We start from the raw sequence: 22015 nt of genomic DNA on the forward strand, positions 1-22015 counted from the left end.
AAAGTCTTCTTCCCCAGCCTCTCACCTCCATTCAGACCAAAGGAGTGGGAGCAGGGGGCCAGGAAAATCTGACCGTACATACATACTGCCCTACCTTTCCTCCCCCATCTTCCAGAACTTTATCCCCATCCAGAACTTTCCAAGGGCTGCTCAATGACTGACAACAAGCAGAGCCTGAGAGTTCATGGAAGGCTTCCCAGGTGAGAGGATGTCTGAGCTGCACCTTGTGGATTAGGAAGGATCCAGGTCCAGGAAGACTTCACAGACATGGAAACAGCACAAGTCAAGTCACTGAGTGGTATGTACAGGTACTGGGAGTGGCCAGAGATGAGACTGGAGAAGTTGCAGAGGCCAGCTCACAAAATGCCTTATAAATCCAGAATTTGTGTGCTGCCTCAATTGCCTTATTGTAATTTTCAGAATTGGGTGTTTCTCTAATTGTTCTACATGGAACGTCTGTAATGGGAGCTCCCAGGGTGCTTTTAAACAACACTGATCACAGGGCCCCACTGCAGATCTACTTAGGAGAGAACCAGCTGGGGTGAAGTCCCCACCGAATTGTCTCAAGTGCTCTGGGGATCTGGATGCTCACGAAAGTTTACAAGCGTCTCCTACAGTTGATGGGAGAGTGTATCAGTTAAGACTGAATTTGACTTCAGTAACAGAAACAGAGATGCCAATTACTTAACCAAATGGAGATTTATTTTCCTTGTGTAGCAGGAAGTCTGGAGCTAGACGGTCCTGGGTTACTGTGGCTGCTCCAGAAAGTCATCACAAACACCAGTTTCTATCCTAGCTTCCTGCTCTACTAACCGTAATGTATGACGTTCATCTCCCTGGTGTCAAGATGATTCCTCCTCCTCCAGTCATCAATCCTCTGTGTGACAGACAGAAAGGGGGAAGAGGAAAAGGTACCACTTAAGCCCTCCCTTTTTATCAGGAAAACCATGGCTCCCCTAGAAACCCCCCTCCATAGACTTCTGCTTCCAGCTCTTTGACAGGAGGCTGGTCCTCTTTGAGAGAGTCTGGAAAGTAACTTTGTTTGTTTGTTTGTTTGTTTGTTTGTTTTACTGAGCACATTGCCACCTCAAGCAAAAGTGAAATCTCTATTAGGAAACAAGGCAAGATTGGATATTAGGTTAACAGGAAGGGGATTGTATAGGGGGCCATGGAAGGCTTTCAGAGAGGTGTGGATGGATGCCAGTCACCCTCACTGCAGAGTAGAGAACGGGCTGACAGGGGACAAGGCAGAGGCAGGGGGCCCAGGAGGAGGCTGCTGCAGCCCATCAGGTGAAAGATGACAATGATCCACACAGGGTCATGGCTGTGTGATGAATTCAGGAAACACTCAGCAGATAAAACTGACAAGACTTGATTGTATGGGATCAGAATGGGGGGATGGGCAGGATGGCAGATGATATAGGGTACAGGAAAAGAGAAAAAGGAGACCTCAAGGATGTCAGTGAGGTTTCAATCCCTGGGAGGATGATGCTGTTTATAAGTGAGTTTGCAGTCACAGGGAGAAGAACATTTAGTTTGGGACAAACTGCATTGCCCAGAAATACGAAATCTTAGCATCTCGGGTGGGAGTTCAAACTCCAGGAGTTGCTGTGATTGTCAAGGAGCATAAGGTAAGAAAAGACATGGAGCTTACATACCCCACACTGATGCTGATAAGGCCTCCAGACAGAAGTAGCATCATTTTGAGGCTTTTGTTTTTGAAACCTTGGGCCAACAGGGAGCAGAAGCAGAATGCTCCAGCTTCCAACCTCTCTCTGGTGCAGGGAGCCACCAAGTGGCTACCACCCCCTCTGGGAAACCATCTAAGATCTTGTCCTCCTCTGGACTGAGAAAGTAATTAATAATAATAGCTTACACTGAGTGTTGACTTGGAGCAAAGTACTAAGTACATTATGTATCTCATCTTTCTTAATTCATACAACTGCCCTCCCTCTCTCTCTCTCTCTTTTACAAAAGAGGAAACCAAGGAGAAATTAAATGACTCTGGAAATAAAATGACTTTCGCAAGGACGCATAGTTAGTCAAGGTCAAAACCAGTAGGTGAACCCCGGTCTGACTCCACAAAGTCCTAAATCTTAAACCACTATGCAATGCAACCTCTTAGCCCTAAGCATTTTCTACCACGAGTTCCAATAATTTATGTCCTTGTGTATACCCCTATTGAGCTGCAGCCATCTGAGAATAGGAGGTTATCTTAGACTTTTTCTTAGTAACTGTTGAATAAAAGAATGAATACAGGCCCCAAATGATGGCCCTAGGTTTAGCTCCCTGAACATCCTGGATTCTTTCATACCCCATCAACTCCAAAACAGTCTTCAGGGCCAGACGTAGTCCTTTTTAGTGTATAGATATTTGTGAAAATTCTGTTTGTGATTACCTTGCTTTCAGAGATGAAAAGGGGGCAAGTGACAACTTGTTAATGAACTGCAAGCACTATTATGCGAAACCAGTGCACCCGTGGTCACTGCTGATTCGAGCATGAGAATTTAAATTCTTAATGACAGTAAAACCACTTTTCTTAAACAAGATAAAGCAGCACAAAGGGGCTCCTGCTTCTTAAGACTGTGTCTGGAGTGTTGATAGCTCGCAAGACATAAGTCTCTGCAGCACTCGGGCAGGAGGGACAGTGGGGAGCAGAATCTATCTCTGATGATCGAAGCAGGTAGGAAGGGAGAGGCTGCAGTAGAATTCTTCCTACTTGTTCAGGTGACACATACTGTGACCTGCCTCGAGCTGCTGGCTTTCCTCAGGCCTCCAGGAGAACCCAGGGAGATGTCTGGTCCATAAAAAGTTATGACCACATCAACACTGAAGGAAGATGTCTGCAGGCCAGGAATTGGAAATTAAGGGGATTGGGGGGCTAGGTCACTATTTCTTTCATTTTAACCTCATATCCCAAGTAAGTTTCTTTCCTTTCTTAAAGAGCTGAGTTCTCTATCCCATTTGCCCCTATGGCTAGCCGGGGAAGAATTGGAACCAGCTCTTTCTCTCCTGCTCTGAATTCCTCTAGCTAACTCAGAAACTGACCTCCAGACTCACATGAATTAAACTCTGGTTTGCTCTTCCAAATACCCTTGTTACATTAATTTAGGGGGCATAATAAATCTGGAGTGAAATATGTTTTCTGCAAATGCTAATTTGCTCGATGAGAATATCAGTTAGATCTCTGAGGCATAGAAAGTATGGCTGTTAAAGATCTCAAAGGTCATTCTTAGCCTGCTCCAAAGAAGAGGATGAGTAGTTATCTGCTGGAGAGGTCTGGGATGAAGCGATAAAGGTACAAATACTTAATGCCAATTAAATGTCAGATACTGTGCTTGGGACTGAAAAGTCAGGAGTTTTATAGACCCCAGAAACCCATGCATAGATCACCATCATCACCATCATCATCACCATCATCATCACCACCACCATCATCACCATTATCATCACCAACACCATCATCACCTTTGTCACCATCCTCACCATCATCAGTAATATTGATAATAATAGTGACAACAACAATTACAAGAATGATGGTTTCTACTTATTGAGAAATTACCGTGTTTCAGAGTCAAGTATTAAAATGTTTAATCCTTGCAACAGCTCTATGACATGGGCACTAATATTATTGTCATTTTATAGGTAAGAAAATTGAGTCTTAGAGAATTTAAATAACTTTTCAGGCCAAACTGGAGAAACAGGGATCAGATTTACTCTATTTGAGTAACTGAAAAACCAAACAACAGTTCTCAAGATATTGGCTATTACTCAATGAAGGGCAGTAATCCCTGAGAGATGGGAAACAAATGAAATGAGTCTTACACATGCTCCAGCTTTCTGCCTGGAGAAAGTTTCTAATCTATAGTGCTGATAGGGGAACCAGGTAGAATCCAGCAGACTCCTTGAGTTAAGGATACAGAACTGGGAGTCTGAGGAAGTCAAAATGAGTAGCGTTTATAGGGCAGGGTACCAGAGAGAGGAGAGATTAACAGAGATTAACTTGTGCTCTCTCTGCACAAGTATTCTGTTTACTGACAAGGGCACGTATGTGAGGAAATTGCCAAGACTGAGGAAAGAACCACCTGAAAGAATTAGAGGGAACACTGATGAGAGCTCACACAGGACTCGGAATAGACAGAATGGAAGCCTCTCATAATACACGGGGTATCAGAGGACTGGAAAGAGCATTGCCTCATTAGTAAAGAAAATGAACACTAGACTAAGTATCGCCCTGGTCATGCTTAATAAAGCTTAAAGTTAAGCCTTGAAAGAATGCTACTGCTGCCAAGTAACTGAACCACATCCCAGAAAAACAGCTCAAAAATATATTTTAGAAATATGTAACTATGACCAGGCCAGATAAAATGGTAAGTGGATGGGCTAAAATGTGTAAAAAAGTTTAAAATCTATACATTTTATCATTTCTGGTTATATGTGTACTAAATTAAAATGGTCTCTATTCAAATTTGTTAGTTTAATATAACAATGTCCAGTACACAATATGGTAAAACTTACAATGTCTGGCATCCAATAAAAAAAATGATTAGGTATGTAAAAGCAGTAAAATAGGAGAAAAGTCAATTAAACCTGACCCAGAAATGACACAGATGATAGAATTAGTAGATAAGGATGTTAAAACAGTCATTATAACTTTATTCCATACGTTCTAGAAGCTGGAGGAGAGATGAGACATGTTAAGTAGATACAAGGAAGGTACTTTAAAAAACAAAATGCCCGAACTGAAGTTCTAGAGATGAAAACTATAATTAGAGAGTAACAATGTATCAGATGACACGCATGGCTTGTTAAACATCAAAGATCAGCGAACTTGATGACGTAGCAACAGAAACGATCCAACACTAAACACAGAAAATGCAAATCAATCTATTATGACAGAAAGCAGATCAGTGGTTTTCTGGGAGCAAGGGTAACTGGGAGGGGTGGGAGGGGCAGGAGGAAACTTTTGGAGGTGATGGATGTGTTCATTATCTTGGTGGTGGTGATGGTTTCATAGAAACTTATAAAATTGTATGCTTTGAACGTGTGCAGTTTATATTATGTCAATCATACCTCCACAAATCCGTTTTACAAAACAAGTTTCCAAAGGTCATATAGCTCATAAGTTGCAGTCTAGCTCCAGATGCTAAATACTTAAACACTACTTTATACTGCAAGGAAGATATTATTATTATTCCCATTTTATAGAAATGAAAGTGTGGGAATCAAAGAGATGATGTGACTTCTCTGAGGTAAGTGCTGGTAAGTGCCAGAGCTAGAATTTATACCCCTGTCTGCGTTACTCCAAATCAAGTGCTCTTTCTGTCCCATCCTCTCTGGTTTTGGTGTCTATTTGAAGTTTGTGGACACCATGCGTACAGCCTCTGCTCTCCCCTGGGACTCTGGGTCACCTCTTCCCAAGCCCCACACCTCTTCCTCCAGATACAGAGCCCACCCTGGACTCTCAGCCCTCATCCATGGATCATTATTCAGCTGCTTACCTTCTCCACCTGGAAACACAGGGACAAATCAATTTCTAAATGCCTAGAAGACAACAGGGCTCTGAGTAATTGCCAATGCATCTTTGTGAAGGCAAGAGCTGGCTGGGCACTTGGAAAGCAGCCCCTGCCTGTTTTAAAGAAATAGGCACTCTGAATCGAGACAAATAGACCAGCATGCATGCAGCACTTAGCATCCAGAGGGTTCTTTCTCCTCTCAGGTCTTCAAAACAACTCAGTAAGCTCTGTATTCTCATTCCCTCTCCTCCCCCAACCATTTATTTTTTTTTTTAAGATGAGGCAACTAATGCTGAAATTGGTTATGAGGCATGGAAAAACATAAGTAGCTAAGCCTGCATCAAAATTCATCCTTGTCTTGGGGAGAGAATGTTGCTTTGTATTCTATATCCTATTCAGGTCATGGCAGAGTGAACATCTGACCACTTTTTTCAGTGTATGCATGAAGTTTATATAGCCAGAGCTGTTACAAAAAACCCCCAAAAAACCTCCAACTACCTGGATCCTGGAAGAGGGGCTTTCTACTCCAAGGGGGTGCTTCTAATAGCTGGCTATTAAGAATTTCACTAAGGAGACCCCTGCACAGCCCAGGGGGCCAGCCCTGACAACTCCTAAGGTCCCTTCCCAATCTGGTGGTTTCTGAATAACAGGGGTGCTTAGAACATGAGTGCTATTTACATATGAGGTTAGGAGTGAAAGGAATGTCTGACCTGTGGGTTGCCCTGTCCCTTGTCCTGACTGATTCAGCATTTCTCAACCACTGGACTGCCTCTCCATGTGTAGTGCAAAGCTTTAATCATTATGTTAAAACAATTTTTTTTGGTAATAACTGAGAGAAGAAGCCATTGCGTATTGTCTGTTGGATGGGACACTGAGTGGTTACCTGATCCAGGGCAGAGCAAGGCACGCCTCTCCCTGCGCCCCAAGGACACAATTCACGTAAATCCGAATTTTGTGAACTATAAATGTTGTGATTTAAAACATGGTAATTAAGTTTCATTCTATGGGCAAAATTTGAAATAAGGCAAATTCCCCTAAATTGGGGGAAAAATAGTCCATGATGTAAAGAATGATTTCCAAACTGGAAAGAGGCTGGGATGAATCGTCTTCTGGGTTTATGCTGTTGATTCACGGCTGTTCCTCTTTAGCAGGTACGGATCCTGACCATTTCCCTTGGTCAGGACTTGTCTTGGATCATGTATTAACTTCAGGAAACTTGTTCCTTGCATTGTCCTGTTAAGAGCTAAGAAAAAACATCAAGTCAACTCCAATGAAGTGTGTATTTTCTGGAACAGAGGAGGACTTGATCTCCAGAGCAGCTTGTTCCAATAGGAATGCAATGTGAACTATATACATAATTTTAACTTTTCTAATAGCCATATTCAATGATGTTGAAAGAAATGGGAAATTCATTTTAATAATATATTTGACTTAATCCAATATATCCAGAATGTTTATTGTAACATGTAATCACTAGAAAAAAAAATGATTTTTGAGATATTTTATATTCTTTCTTTCATACTAAATTTTCAAAATCCTGTGTGTATATTACAATTATAGCACATCTCAATTCAGAATGGCCACATTTCAAAGGCTCAGTTTTGGATATGCTGAGTTTGACATGCCCAGGAGAGACATCCATGATGAAGATACAGCACCAGGGCTTTTCAACATGTTGGTCAGATAATCTTCACCTAGTGATGATGAAAGGAGAGGGTTCTCTGGATCTCTGTGGGTAACCGAGAATCTCTAAATCTCCTACAATATTTCCAGATGTTTAGTTTATAATTTTTTTTGAAGAGGTAATAAGGTGTTTATTAAAAACTCATTTTCACCTGGAGGCAGTTAACATTGATAATTTAAAACCCAGCCCACTACAAAAAGGGGGAAGAGGAGGTTAAAAACTGTGTGGCTAATGGCTGATGTATTGGACAATGCAGGGCTATAATACGTATGGGGTGTGGTCACAGCATTAAAGAAGTTTACTTGGTGAGGGGCCTAGTTGCAGGGGTGGTTCCTTCTAGGAAACAGCATGATAACTGCCTCTTTTAATGATGCACTAAACTGTTCTCTGACGCCGGCGGCCATTGTACCTTAATTACTGCTCCCTTTATCTAAAGTCTTTTAATCCTGCCAAGTGGCCTGCCCTCAACCCCAGTATCCAACGGCATCTTCTCACACAAGACTGAGAACCACTGGATATAATATTAGACAAGCCACAAGTCAGTTAACTACTTTTTAGCATAAATTTCCCATCTGTAGAATGATGACAGGCAGGGATACCAAGAAGATAAAGTGAGGCAGCTGACGTCAGTGGTATATTTTAAATTTTCATAATGGATGGTTAAAGTTATATTCCTTGGCTAGATTGATATGTGAATGTCTTTGTATAATTTTATATTTCACCCCACCTTCAAAGCAGGTATTTGAACTTAAAGCAGGGAAAAGCAAATCTAAACAAAGAAACTAAAAAAACCCCAAATGAACTATATGTATTTGCTGAACCTCTAACAAACCAAATCTAATTTTTAAAAAAACATTTAACTGAGAATTAAACCAACCTCCCCAAAACAACAATAATAATAAAGCAAAAGACCCAGTAAGTCCCTTCTAACTAGTCTGAAGTGTTTTTGGTCCCTCTTCCTTGCTGCCTGATCTCAGTCACAGATCCCAGTTCAGGTGCTCTGAACCCATCACAGGGCTCCTCTAAGGCATGAGAAACCGAAAGATGTGGCTCCAGGGAAGGCAGGGAGGCATCAGCCAAATAATCATTCCTGTCTTATGATGTGATGCAAATGCAGTGAGGCTTATCTGTTTACTTTATAGAATGGGAGAAAAAGGAATCATTCAAGAAGAACTTCCAAGCTACCAGGACAGGGCAATCTGTTCCCAATCAATTATCACAACATGTACAGGTACCCTGATTGAGGACTTGCTTAAAGGAAATTGCCCTGAGTGAGAATCCATTCAGTAGCCTGTTCCACTCTGTCCTGCTCAGAAGCAGATTATTCTCCTTCCATTTGAATGATAGGTTATTATTAAGTCCCTGAGAAAAGATGTGAGGCTACTGAATGTGGGTGTCATACAATATTTCATTCAATGCAGTTTAATGAAGAACAACCAAAATAGCTACGTTCAATCTTTGCTTACACAACCAATGGCACCTCCAAGTGCTAAGTTCAAAAGAACTAGTCTACCGTGCTCCAATGGAAAATCCGTGGGCTTCGGAGTGGGGCATACCTAGTACATATCCTGGTTTTCCTCCTATACTATATCTTAGTTTTTCCATCAGTAAAATAGAGATAATCCTGGCTGCCCAACAAAAGATAAAATGAGGTCATACAAGTAACTTCTTGGCACACAGAAGGTGCTCAATAAATACTTCCCTTTCCAATTGCCAAGCCAGGATTCCCCTCCCAAACTGATCTTTCAAGTAATTGCTGGATGTTTTTCAACTAGAACAGCAGGTGATGAATTTGTTGACCCTCTATAAATCATGACCAACTTTATTAGAGCAACCTGAGGAAGGCTTCCCACAGGCTGGTGGCCAGTAACCAAAGCACTGCCAAACATGAGGATTTTCTGCTCTTGTCCCTGAATGAGTGGTTGGATACTATCAGCTCCCATGACTGTAATGTCAGTCTGTTCTTAGAGGCAGCCGATCAATCAGAAAATAATGAGAAATTAATGGGAGCTGTATGTGAAGATGTGTGTGTATTACTGTTTAATTCCTTGGAATAAAAATTCTACAACTAGAGTAGTTGGTTTAGCAGAGCCTGCATATTTAAAAGACTGTTAGAACATATTGTAAAAATGAGCTCAGGAATATTCCACCAGCAGTGGATGAAAGTGCCCCTTTCCTCGCAACCTCATTAAAACCAAGAATTGACAGTTTTCATGTCTATTAATATGAAACATGAAATGGTATAATGTTTAATTTGTAAGTTTTCGTTGGACATTTTTTCCATGTGTTTATTGGCTGTGTTTCTTATTTTTGTTCATGTTTTTAGCATCATATTCTTTGGAGGTTAGGTTTTTCCTTATTGGTTTATAAAAGATCTTGGTAATATAGATATATTAACTCTTTATTCTATTTATAACAACTGTTTCCACCCCCTGCCCCAATGTGTTATTTGACTTTTAAGGTTTATTATTCTGTTTTTCAAAATTGTCTAAAAAGTAATGAGCCACCATTTATTCATCCAATAAACACCTGCTGAATGACAATTATATGCCGGGCTGTGTGCCAGACATTGGCACTGGAAGAGAAAAAAGCTCAAATCTCTGCCCTCTAAGAGATCATAGTCTAGAGGGGAGCAGACATTTTTTAAAGAGAGCTATCAACCCAGTGTAATAGTTACTATGGCCAAGGGGAGCACTAGCGTCCATGGGAGCAGAGTAAGGGCATTCTAACCCAGTTGGGAGAGGAGGAGGGGAATGAGGGAAGACTTCATGGAGGTGGTGATATTAGAGCCTAGTCTCAACTAGACACAGCAAGGAGGGCATTCCAGGAAGAGGCAAGACCACTGGTGAAGGTCCCAAGGCATTGAAGAGGCTCGATCTTTTCAGAGATTCCAAATAATTCAGTGACTAAAGAATGTGATATAATGGGGTAAGGGGAGGCTCATTCAAGGAGAGAGATTTGACAGCAATGAAGTTGGACAAATACACAAAGGCCAGGTCACGAAGGTCCCTGGACTTCAGGATAAGGAGCTTGAATGTCATCCTGAGGTCCTTGGGTTGCCACTGAAGGGTTTTGGGCAAGGAAGGGGCTGGGTCAGAGTTAGGCATAAATGTTAAGGCATAGACTAGAAGCACAAATCCAGTTAGCAGGGGCAATGAACCAAGCCAAGAAGGAAAGTTGGTTTCCAATGGGGCAGGCAACTCTTCAATTTTTCTCTGGAATAAGATGATATTGGACCTCTTTGCATTCATAAGCCTTTTCTGGAAAGATTAGCTGCTTTTGCTAATAGCCTGAAATCAGATTCAAGAGGCATGAAGGGAAAGCCATCATCTCCGTGTCCCAATTCAGCCGTGGTCAGCCAGGGAATTTGCAGCCCTGGTTCCTGGGATTATTCATACTGGGGAGGCAGGAAGGAGGGGTGGCAAGGGAGTTGAGATCTGCTTTTCTGTTGGCTTCCATTCAGCAGGCTCTTTCCAAGCACCCTCTATATATACAAAGCCACAAGAGAGGAATAAATTATGGGCCCTGCATATAGTACACGGATAAGAAAAGCATGAAGTGTAAGATCAAAGTTGGCCTAAGCTTCCCACCATATGAGATCCATACCATTAGACTCTAAGAACTAGGAAAAGTATCAAGGGGATTTTGGAGGCTGGCCCTAAACGGTGGGGTTACATTTCAGTTGTAAGAGGGATAGGAGAGAGAATTAAACATTTCAGGCAAAGGATGTGACTATTCAGCTTGAAAAAAGTATTCAGATGGAATGTGACATGGGAGGAAGTGTCATTTTCTTTTTCTTTTTTACTTTAAAAAATTTGTATGAGCTGATGGATGTTAACTAAATATAATGTGGTAGTCATTTCATGATATGTATAAGTCAGTCGTTATGCTGTATACCTTAAACATATACAGTGCTGTTTGTCAAGTATATCTCAATAAAACTGGAAATAAAAAAGCATCAAGCCCTGGACCGACGGCCCCAGAGGCATTCTCAGCTGACCGTCAGCACCAACCTGCCCACCATGTGAGTGAACCATGTTGGAAATGGATCCTCCAGCCTCAGCTGAGCTTCCCCGGCTGACACTGCCTGGAGCAGAGGTAAACCTACCCGCCAAGTCCCCCAAATTGCAGATTCACAGGCAAAATAACTGATTGCTGTTGTTTTAAGTTGCTATATGTTCGAGTGGCCTGTCACATAGCAATAAATAAAGGGAACAGTCATCTACCAGAGGAGTGGCAAACTCTGGCTAGACAGAGTTTGGGCCATCACCTGTTTTAGGAAATGAAATACTACAATGCCCCCTTGCTCACCTATTGTCTGTTTTCCTGGTGCGACGGTGGAGTTCAGTAATTACGACAGAGACCCTCTGGCCCACAAAGTCTGAAATTCTTACTATCTGTCCCTCTACAGAGGAAGTTTGCTGACCCCTCATCTAGTATATTAGAAAGAGGCCCAAGGAGAAGAAGGGAGGGCTCAAAGCTGACATACGAGTTAGGGACAGAGTCAAGGCAAAACCTCAAGATTCTCTAATCCTCCCTCTGGGTTTATTAAGCACCTACTATAAAGTAGGCTTTGAGCTGTTAGTGTCCGGATGACAGGTGTCACAGCTGCTCCCCTAAAGCACACAAACACTGGGGAAGACAAGCAGGTAAAGAAAAAAGCATCTAGAAAAATCTACGGTAGAAGTGAGCACAGCGCATGAGAGCAGGCGGAGCAAGCGGTCATTCCTGCTGTGGTGACCAGGAGAGCTCCCGAGTGCCTTCCCAGCACCTGGCCGTGCCATCAGTTCACAGCGTCTGAGTGGGGCTCACCTCACCTTGCGGCTCCAGGCCTGGCCACTGCGCTTGGCTTCGTTCTGGGAAGTCCAGAACCTGGCAATGAGACTCCACCCTCAGACTCTTGCTGGATCTTCTAGACAAGGAGGAACGGAGTGGCTAAGCTGGAAGCCTGACAAGCTGGAGCCATTGGTGACTATCTCTGTCCCCACACTGGCAGCCCCCAGAGAGGAAGGCAGAACCCGAAGCTGGAGAAAGGTTCCTTATGATATTGAATCCGATATAACTTGGAGCTCTTCCGTCAATAATAATAACTTTCCTTTTTTCCTTAAACCACATAGAGTGTCATTGTAATTAAACAATTCCAGCCGGCATCGGTTTTTTCCTAGGCAACCACCACGCCGCTCACATATGAACCCTTCTCTTCCCCTCCCCGTCTCAGCCGCCTGCTATCTGCATCCCAATCTTCCATCTAGGAATGCAAATTCAGAAACCACTGGTGTCAAAGGCATGTCTGAGAGGAGCGGAGCCAAGTTTGATAATGAAATCCTACGCGCGCTGTGTGAGCCATTCCGCAATTATTCGAAAACCCATTCAATGTTTTTCTCTAGTGATAATAAGTGCGCTGTTCTTGGTATTGTGTCTGTCACCAGCTCAATGAGAGTGATATTTCCACTCAGGATCTTCATAGACTCGTGGCTCTGGAAACGATGCTTCTCAGAGGAGACTGGCAGCGCCACGCAACAGGTGTGTGTGAGTGAACGCGCTCGGAGCAGCTGGCGGCAGGCGATCGGCTGCCTTCCGAGGAACTGCTGCTGTCTGGTCCCCGATGTTTTCAGATTCCTGGCTTCAGAAGGCTTTTCCCTTCCCTTTGAAGTGGGGGCTGCCTCCTGGCATTGGCATCTCCAGGGTGGGCAGCAGGGCAGCTGGGAAGGAGGTGGTTGGCAGAACAATGGGTTGGCTCAGATCTTGGATCTCCAATGCCTGCTGCTTCAGAATTTCCTGGAGAGCTTTTTTCCAGTCCCCATTCCCTGCAAGATTCTGAGTCAGCAGGTCTGGGGCAAACACTCTTGATATTTTCTAAGCTCTCCGATTCTAAAGGGCAATAATCTTAGGTATGAAATGTCCAGAAGTCAAGGTCCATCTCCTTCCTCTTTGAGGGCCTCCCATTAGTCCAAGGCAATACTTCTCCCAGCCTTTAAGGCCCCCCACCGGAACCCTCCCAGAGTAACCTTTATGCCATCAGATGCTGTTGGGAGCAACAGTAGAAACCACTGATGTAGTGCAAGCCCATAACATTGCATTAAATGAAACCAACTGAGAACCAGAGAGGCCATATGAGTTTCCCAAGATCACACAGCAAGTCCAGGGCTTAACCAGCGTGCAAACCAGGGAGGCTGCACAGAGAAAGCTCCCCTGGGCCTGATCCCACACACTCGGAATTATGGATGGTGCGCTATCTTCTCATTAGCACACTCAGCCTCTCAAAGCAGTCTCTGCAGCCTTCTCCCCATCCTGATAAGTGAGAGGAAGCTGCCCACTAAGGGAGGGGAGCAGGGAGGCTTGCTCAGTTCCCCACTCCCGAGCACAAGCTTTGGGCTCTGCAGAGGCTGCTTGGAAATTGACAGGTAGCTCACTAGCATCTATACGTAAACTTCCCCCCTCTCTTCCAGGCTGGGGTGACTCTGGATGGTGGGTACCCACTCTGTCCCCACCCCACCTCCTTCCCTCCGCTCTGCCCCCAGTATTCCATACGCCCACACAACCACTCTCTTACAGTGGATGACCCCCTTATTAACTTATGATCAGGCCAGACACAGACCTTCCAAATTCCTATTCTTGGCCATATAAATGATTTGCTATATTGTTTTGCCCCACTGATCAGTCAGAACAAACTTCATGTCAACCAAACTGTGGTTTATGAAATTCTCCTTCTCCCAGGGCCCTGAGCTTTGGCCCACTCTTCACATGAGCCAGCATACAGCCCCTCCCTAGGGTCCTCCTGAGTTGGGCTGACATTCTGAGTTACTCTGTCCCACCATACCAGCCTTTTATCCTTCTTTCCTCAGCTGGTTCTTTCTGGCTTTGATTACTTCTCTCCATCAAAGAAAACCTCTTGGCCTAACCCTTGAGCAGGTGCACATCTTATGGTGGAGGTTCTTCTCTACAGTGATTGTAGAGAGAAATAAATAAATCTCTTGCAATAAAGTCTCTCTGTGTCTCAATCCAGACTTGTTTTTTATTTGACACTACAAAGTTGGTACAGGAGGGTGCAGTTTTCTGCTTTCACCTAATGTTTCTTGCGGATGAAATAAAAATTTGCGTTACATTTAAGTTGTTCTCCAATAAATCAATTGCATTGGAACAAATTTACATCTTCAAAACAAGCATTAAAGCAGAAATAACTGCAGAGATCTGACCCAGACATTCTGAATCTCACTGGTGGACACAGCTTATCCACGTGCCAGGCTCCCAGGTACATGACCAGTCCTTTTAGACTCACAAAAAGAGAGATGCTGGGTTTGTATTTTGGTAACACTTTGGAGCTTTTGCAAAAATCCATGACAATTCGACCGTCTCCCATCTTTACCTTTATCGCCAAGTAAAGCCTTTCTTCACAGGGCTTCCTCCTAGAATTGACCTCATGTTTATAAAAATAATAGAATTTCAAGGTAAGAATGGATTTAAAAATCACTTAGCCCAATGCCTTCATCTTACAAAGAAGGAAGATGATGTTGCTGACAGTGAGCTCCTCAGGGCAGGTTCTGGGCCAGATTTATATCTGAGACCCTCATGCTTAGCTCAGGTCCTGGTACGATTAGGTACTCAGGAGGAATCAAAATGAGTTACAAACCCGAAGGGAAGGTGGAGGGAAAAACAGTGATGCAGGCTGGCTTGCTTGTGGGGGTTCTCTCAAACGATACCAACTGTCCAGAGGCTACTCTTCCTTCCAAAACCAACCAACAATTGTTCTCAGTCCCAACCTCTAGATGTTCCCTAAGCCACCAAAAATATAGAGGCCTCTTCAGGCTCAGGGAAGACTGAATTGAACCTTTTCAATTTTTCTGGTTTGATTGTTTTTGCCCGTATCTCAGAAGATAATGTGGATTGTAAATGATCAGACCACATCCTCTAAAATGTGACTCCTCTGGGAGTTTTTAATCTATGCAAGATGCAGACAAGTGCAGCAGGGAAAAATGAAAATATCTCAGCTTCATTAGAGAAAATGTATGAGCTTGCCGAGGGTCGCTATGGTGACCAAAAGACAGGAACTATTTGTAGATGCCAGTACCTGTAGAAGTTCTCAGGGAAGGGACAGAGCCACATTTACTGACAACAAACTATGTGCCAGGTTGCCTGGCACACATTACTTTATTTAATTATTATGAATATCTGTGAGGTGGTTAGTATTATTCCATTTAGAACCGAGGAAAACAAGGCTCAGAGGCACTCAGCTGTATTTGCTGAAGACCACACAGAACTGATCTGAACTCAAGTCTGTGTGACCCTGAAGCCTCCGTGAGTTGGATTTTTTGAGACTGTGAGGATCGCCATGCTTATGCTGACTCAGGTGGTGGAAAATGTTATAAAACTGAACAGAGACCTACGCACACCCAGGGAAGCACGTCAGTGGGGGTGCCAGGGTCCAGCTCATCTGTTGCCGTTTCCTTTTCCCTACTTTAGCTTCTTCCTTCTCCGTTCCCTGAGAAAAAGAATCAGGTTGCTTTGCTTAATCATAACCATGCACGGAGTGGAGTTCTGGCCCACCATGGGTGGCTGTCTTGGGTCAAGGCTCAATCCTTATCTAATCAGTTGAGCCTGGTGGTGAGTGTGGGTTCCCTGGGAAGCAGACCCTGAAGCAAGTTCTTATGTGGAAGGTGCAGGGCAGGCTGGTAGGAGGGTATACAAGTGACCCAAAAAAGGAGCAATGCATTATTAAGCCAGTGGGAGAGGAGAGTTAAATCCAGAAACCCAGCACAAAACATGCCTCAGAATTATCCCACCCAAAGGTCGAGGGAACAGAGGTATTTATATGCCAACTCCCTAGTGTCACGGGTTCAGGGCTGCTCGCTGGGGAGTGCTCCCAGTCCCTTTCAGCTGGATCTGTACCTGGAAAAAGCAACCTTCCTCAATTCTCGGGGGGGGGGGAAGCCTTCAGTCTGAGAAATTCAGATACTGGCAGCTGGAAATGGGCTGGAGCCCACTAAGAGGTCACAGGGAATTGAGTGGAGCAATGACAGCTTCTACCACACTAGAGTTGCAGGGTCACAAGAGCAAAAGCATGGTGACCTTTTTGCAAAGATCAGCCTCTGGCCACTTGGTTCGTAGGTGAGCTGAGAGAGTGGCGGACACCAAGTGGGATCTAGAGTCTTCTTGTAGGCAATGGCCTCTCACTCCTTTCAGAAGACCAAACTGTTTTCCCAACAGAGTCTGTAATAATAACAGGCTAACATTTCATGCATTCACTCATTGATTCCTCTCAACATCCTTGAAGGGTAGGCACGATTATTTTCATTTTACAGAAGAGAAAACTGAGGCTAAGATAACAGAGACAATAATATCTATAATATCTTTTTCAAAAGGTTGTCGTAAGTGCTCAAAGAAAGTTGTGATGATGACAATTTACCTAGAAGGTAATAGCATGTTGTTGCTGGTAGATTTATGCATCCTGCAGTCCAGTGCCTCACAAAGTGCTGTGCACAGAGAAGGTGCTCAATGAATGATGTGTTCAGCTGAACTGAATCCATCCTTGCTGTATGGCACATAAGTGCCAAGATTATAGTTTCCACAAATTCTGGTTTATTAATTTATTTGTCTGAAAGAGCTCGTCAAAGACAAAACACAGATTAATTAAGGGGATGACTTTATTCAGACTACTGCAACAAGGAGAGCCAACCAGATGTGAAGGATCAAAATGTCTTGGCAGAGTGGTTTTATCTTTGACTTTCACAGGAAGGTTAGACAAGTTATAGGTGGAGTGACGCAGAGTTGGAATTGTTCTGCAGTCAGAGGAAGTCTGAGCCAGCTGATCAGGAAGTGTTTACCTTCATTGTCTGGCTAGTTTCACAGGGACAAACAATTTTAATCTTAATCACTCGGGAGACAGAGAGCAGGAAGTTGGATGGGATAATCTGTGTTTGGTCTCACCACAGGTGAACAAGAGAGTTGTCAGTGAATTTGTGGGAGTTACGGTAACTGGTGGACAGAGAGTCTTTTCTCAATTATGTGGGGAGGAGTGGATTTTTTTTGCGTAAGTCATTTCCAGAAACACAAAAGTGTAGATTTTGGAAAACAAAGCTTATGGGGATTTCTGAACTGTTTGCCGTTTTCCAGGAGCACAGGACTCAGATAAAAATCTAACACCATCAATCTCATTAATGAAATAAAATTCATATTTTATGGCAAGACAAGAAAAATTTAAACATAAAAATTTCCCCTACCCATTTGGACCTCCTCTCTCCACTTCAGCTTGTATTGTGCACTTGCATTAGCCTGACCGCAGAGGGAGAGAACCTTCCTTCTTACTCTTGTAAAAGGTCATGATGACCCATCACTCACCTTGTACTTGCAGAGCTGCATTGTGGAAAATGTCAATACGTCATCTGACCTATAACCTTATTCCTCAAAAAACATGCACAACAGTGCTTTGACCTTTGAAGGACAGAACGGTCCTCAGAGCTTTCTGAAAGACTGTCTCCTGGGGTTACAATCCTCAAGTTGGCTCGAGTAAAACTTTCTATTTCTTTCGTAGATTGACTCTCAAATTTTTTTGTCGACATCATGAAAATAGGATAAAAATTAACTACATTTGACTACATATTAAGCCTCATTTATTTAAAAAAATAAAAACAAAAACTACTCATACACATGCATACAGATACAGCAAGAGCAGTCTTTTCAGAAGACACATCCCTGTTCCTGAGCTGCTGGCTTCCCACGGCTTTTAAGATAAAGGTCAAAGTCCTTAGCAAGGCCTCCAAGCCCCACCTGGTCTGGCCTCATTTCAGACCCTCTGCCGCTCCCTCTGTGCACTCCAGCCTCACTGTTCTTTATGGAATATTCCATGCTCTCTCTTGCCTTCGTACTCTTCTTTGAGCTGTGTTCTCTGCCTCAAAAGCTCTCCACTCATCTTGACCTTGAACCCTACGCAGGACAGACACCTCAATCTTGGCTGGTTACCTCTTCCTCTACAATCAGATCAGGTTCCTTTGTTAAAAATCCCTGAAGACCCCTCAACCACCAGAAAGTTAAGCTTCAACAAACAGTTCAAGGCTAATTCTCTTCATTTGAATGTCTTCTAGAATGTGTAAAAAAGTAATAAATAAAGGTATCTTCCATGCTACACATACAGTAAGAACAGACAGCTATGTTCTTATAAATTGGGAGTACATTCTAAACTAGTTACATATGTTAACTAATTTAATCCTCATTATAACCCTAGTATACTATTAACTTCATATGAACAACTTGAAGCTCACAGAGATTAAGTAATTTGCTCAAGGTCACCTAGCAAGTATGACAGGGCTGGGACCTGAACCCTCTCCAGTTTCCTAAGCCCAGGCAGTGAGAGAAACCCACTTCCTTAGTCACTGCTGACCTGGGGTCTGGAAAGATTGCTGTTTCTCCCTCACCTTGTTTCAGGCTTGTGTCCAAATAGCTCCACCTCAGAACGGGCACATTATTTCCTAGACTTGCTAATACCTTCCCTCATCAGAGGAACAGGGTCTGGGATTCACTCTGTATCTTTCAGATGACTTGGCTAATCTTTGCTCTGGCCTACTGGCTCAAGACTTCAAGGCTTCCCCTGGAGGGCAATGCTTCACTCTCATTTCCTAGCTATTGAGGGACACCTCCCCAAGGCACCCAAGTTCTGACAACAAACACCCACTCAGATAATCAGAAAATCCAAACCAGTCTGGAAAATTCAGAGGACAGATTGTCTAGTGTTTCCTTCTTTACACAATAAACTTTTGAAAGGCTGCAAGAAAAAAAATGGGGAATTGGTAGATATTTAGATGCTTCAAGGAAGCTGGCTGTTAGAGAAACCCTGAAGTGAAGGCTTTTGTTAAGTGGAGGAGCAGATTTGTAAATCAAACAATCACCCCCTAGCCAGATGAGAACAACAGCTTCCGTTTGCCGGCACTTACTATAGACTAGAAACTGAGCAAGTCGTCAAAACCATCGTTGCTCTCTTTTCATAACAGCTTTACTGTGACATAATTCACATACTGAACCATTCACTCTTTTCAAATGTACAATTTGGTGTTTTAAATGTATTTACAAGGGTTTGCAACCCTCATCACCTTATTCCAGAACATTTCCAAGATCCCCAAAAGAAACTGATACCAGTTAGCAGCCCTTCTTCATCCCCTCTCCCTCCAGTCCTACTGGCCACTGTAGGGGAGTGAGACTTGCCACCGCAAAATGTCTCTTTGGTGTGCAGATTATTTTGAACTGAAAATAATCAAGGCCCAAAAGACTCAGGAAGAAATGCTGACCTTCCCCCTAACTGCCTGAAGAATTAAGGGGGCCTGTTCCTGGAATAGAGCTATCACCAGAGATATTTGCAAATAAGATGGGCTGGGTGCGGTGGGGTAAGCTCTTAGAGACCAGAGTCTACTCTGTGTCCCATTATCTCTGCCATGGTCAGCAAACATTTATTCACCAAACATTTGCTTTTCCATCTTCATGTTAATTGCCTCCCCCCCCACCCCTTGGAAGTCCCAAACCCCTATCCCCAACATCCTCTTTTGTCTTCAGCTGAAGACAGTATTTAAGGTGAAGATTTCAGCCATTTTGGTGAGTTACTCAGTTTTCCTGGGTCTCTCCTGGATACATGCATGAAATAAAATTCGTATTTTATGGCAAGACAAGAAAAATGTTAACATTAAAAAAATTTCTTGTCTGCCCTTTGGCTTCCTCTCTCCCTCCTCACCGTGCATGGTGTATCTACATTATGCATCAACCAAAACATCCCCATCAGCAGGTAATACCTGCTCAACCATAAACAGCAACTTTTTCCTGGCATCAACAAGACAACTCCTCAAAAGATAACATTCCTTCCTGAGCTTGTTAGGGGTCACATGACCCCCTAGGACGCCGCTTAGATCTGGATTATGTAAACTGTCAATAATATGTCATCTGATGTACAGCCCTGTGTCTCCAAAAACATAAAACCGTGCCTTGATTTTTAACCAGTGGAACAGTTCTCAGAGCTTTCTGAGATGCTTTTCCTGGGTTATAATCCTCAAATTTGGCTCAAATAAAATTTTCCATTTCTTTCTTAGATTCACTGATTAATTTTTCATCAACACTTAGAAGTGTATATTGTCCTCCACAGATTGAATGAATTATGTTTTCTCAAAACACCAAAAATGACAAATTTTCCCAAGAAATCACTAACTGGACTTAAAAGTCCCAGAGACCAGTTAAGTATCAGTTCTTAAAACAGCAAAGGATAGAAAAGTCAGATTTCAGCCTTCTTTTCAACCCCACCTCTAACCTCATCAAATGAAAACGTCCTGTTGGGCAGGAATCCAGCTCCTCCTGGAGTAGAGATACTTCCACTAAAACATTTTGATGTCGCTTATATGTGGAATCTTAAAAAAAAAAAAAAGACACAAATGGACTTATTTACAAAGACTCACAGACACAGAGAAGAGACTCGTGATTACCAGAGGGTAAAAGGGGTGGGAAGGGATAAATTGGGAGTTTGAAATGTACACCTCTAGGGGAGTGATGGGAAATGTTAGGTATCTTGATTGTGGCAGTGGTTTCATAGGTGTACACATCTATCAAAATTCATCAAATTGTACAACTCACATATGTGTAGTTTACTGTACAGAAATCACACTGCCAAAAAAGTTGTTTTAAAAAATTAAAACTAAAAAAAAAAATTCCCACATCATTCCATGTTTTGGTCTTCGTGAATTCTGTAAGATCATCTGGTCCTTTCCACTGCCCAGAAATTCTTAAAGAGGAGCACAGTGGGTCAGATGTTCCACTCTGCAGACCTGAGTGATTCAGATGCCCCATCTGACAGATAGTAGGGGTGTGACTTTGGGCAAGTTGCTTAACCTTTCTAAGCTTCAGTTTTGTCAGCGATAGAATGGGGTTAATAACTCTACTTCTAAGTTACCAACAGGAGTTGTGTAGTGTTTAGGACACTGCTTGTCATATTGTAAACTCAACCACTGGCTTCCTACTGCCTTATTTGTGATGGGATACGTCTCTATGCCAAGTTGCTCCCCCTAAATCCACACATGTGGGTCCTTCTCCCGTAATCACCCTCCACCCCCATCATCCCCCACTATCCTTTCCTCACCAATTTCTCATTCTTCTGATCTCATTTTAAATGACACTTCCTTGGGAGAGTCTTCACAGGCACCTCCACAACCTGCATTTTTCCTTCATTACTTTATCGCAGTCTGTAATTTTCTATTATTTTAGTTAATATGCTTTTGTTCATAAACTCTGCGCTCCACCAAGGATCCTGCTGGTCTTGGTCTCCGCTGTAGCCTCAGTATCAACAGTCGTCTAGGATCGTGGCAAGCATTCATTAAATACTTACGGAAAACAGTCTAATCCTTTCCTGAACTAGAGTTCAGAGAGGGAAAGCATCCCTTCCCAAATCACACAGCATATTAGCGGCAGACTTGAACACAAGTCTCCCTATTCCCAATTCCAATTCCATCCCAAGAGACTGCCAAGAAGTCTAATCCTTAATATATTTTGAGTGCCGGGGAAAATTCTACAAAGGAGGGGAGTAAAGCAGTGTGCAGAAAAGGAGCGTGATTAGACTTGGCCCCTCCTCTCTGGACCTGAATCAGAGCTTAATTGTAAAGGGAGGGATTACGGCAACGACAACGTACCAGAGCGCCCACAAGGTCGCAACCAGAGAAAACACAGGCATTGCAAGAGTCTGCGGCTGTGAAAACAGAAGGAAGCGAAGACAAATTCTGCGCAGGCGCAGTCAAAGCCCTCCGCTCTCCGTCCTCCGCCCTTCCCTGCCCCGCCCCTTCCCGACGGAGTCACAGGA

General features: G+C 43.2%; 1 long non-coding RNA gene across 1 annotated transcript; it reads right to left on the reverse strand.

The window, feature by feature from the left end:
* Positions 1-4611: 4611 nt before the first annotated feature.
* Positions 4612-21977, reverse strand: LOC116152723 (uncharacterized). Its single transcript, XR_004136353.2, has 3 exons — positions 21849-21977; positions 20480-20576; positions 4612-6759 (listed from the first exon to the last, which is right to left on the reverse strand). It is a non-coding gene; the product is annotated as an uncharacterized LOC116152723 (long non-coding RNA).
* Between the last annotated feature and the right edge of the window lie 38 nt (positions 21978-22015).

The sequence above is a fragment of the Camelus dromedarius genome, chromosome 10 (assembly GCF_036321535.1).
Source record: "Camelus dromedarius isolate mCamDro1 chromosome 10, mCamDro1.pat, whole genome shotgun sequence".
NCBI classification, from domain to species: domain Eukaryota; kingdom Metazoa; phylum Chordata; class Mammalia; order Artiodactyla; family Camelidae; genus Camelus; species Camelus dromedarius.